Here is a 563-nt window from a genome sequence, read left to right as displayed (position 1 = left end):
ATAAAGATTGTAAGTATTAAACAGTTGTGTACTCTTGTTACTGTTATTTTCTCATTTATAAATTCTGAATTTGTGTCTTTTGGTTTCTTAAAGCTGATTTTAAAACAGGTTCATTAACACCCGAGCTATTTCTACATAACTGCTGTATATCCCCTATATATGTAAACTCAACAAAAAAGAAACATCTCTTTTTCAGGACACTGTATTTTAAAGATAATTTTGTAAAATATCCAAATAACTTTACAGATCTTTATTGTAAAGGGTTTAAACAATGTTTTCCATGCATGTTCAATGATCCATAATCAATGAATGAACATGCACCTGTGGAACGGTCATTAAGACACTAACACTTACAGATGGTAGACAATTGAGGACACAGTTATAAAAACTTTGGACACTAAAGAGACCTTTCTATGGTCGACTGGAGGAGTTTTGGTGGTTGGCAGCACTGGGCTGTGACTGGAGCACTGGCAGCGATCCGGAAATGGAGGATGAATCGTGTAGTGGGAGTGCTGGAGGGAATGAATGGTGGAAAATAGTAGAGAGAGAGAGAGAGAGAGAGA

Source organism: Xyrauchen texanus, unplaced genomic scaffold, assembly GCF_025860055.1.
Source record: "Xyrauchen texanus isolate HMW12.3.18 unplaced genomic scaffold, RBS_HiC_50CHRs HiC_scaffold_365, whole genome shotgun sequence".
Lineage (NCBI taxonomy): Eukaryota > Metazoa > Chordata > Actinopteri > Cypriniformes > Catostomidae > Xyrauchen > Xyrauchen texanus.
This window is presented reverse-complemented; position numbering follows the sequence as displayed.